General features: G+C 27.2%; 1 protein-coding gene across 1 annotated transcript in view; it reads left to right on the top strand.

The window, feature by feature from the left end:
• Positions 1-562, top strand: part of LOC106883771 (visual system homeobox 2-like) — a 308,537-nt gene that overhangs the window by 142,543 nt on the left and 165,432 nt on the right. The window lies entirely within an intron of this gene.

The raw sequence follows: 562 nt of genomic DNA, 5'->3' as shown, positions 1-562 counted from the left end.
TATATATATATGTATATATATATATATGTAAAGTCAGGAGGTATGAGAGTTGACCATATATTCGTTTAATCACATGACTTCCTCAGGATTATGGCTGTTTCACAAGCTTCGTCATGAATTATTAATTTCAATGTGGAAGAAATTATGCATAATATTTATATTAATATGTATGCTCTGCATTATACCATACAACTGCAAATATACAATACAAATGCAAATAAGGAAAAACTAACTAATCAGTTGACTGGAACACCATAGTTACACCAACAACTCAACTCTAAATATACACACAAAATTTCCTCTTAACACCTCTTTTTAGTATTATTATTCTTATATACTTATATTAAAAATGGTCAATTCCACAAATTCGATCTAGCATTTCATGTTAATTGATATGAATACAATATATCTTTAGCTTTACTGACCAAATCAGTTCAATTTTGTTCAATTTTGACCTTCCATACATTGCATATATATAAAGCTGTTAAATATATATATATTCATCTCTCACACCTACTGACTTTATATTTCACTCTTCATGAAATAACTTCATAACTTTTCA

Source organism: Octopus bimaculoides, chromosome 6 (genome assembly GCF_001194135.2).
Source record: "Octopus bimaculoides isolate UCB-OBI-ISO-001 chromosome 6, ASM119413v2, whole genome shotgun sequence".
Lineage (NCBI taxonomy): Eukaryota > Metazoa > Mollusca > Cephalopoda > Octopoda > Octopodidae > Octopus > Octopus bimaculoides.
The sequence above is the reverse complement of the archived record's forward strand: the minus strand, read 5'-3'. Positions and strand labels throughout refer to the sequence as shown.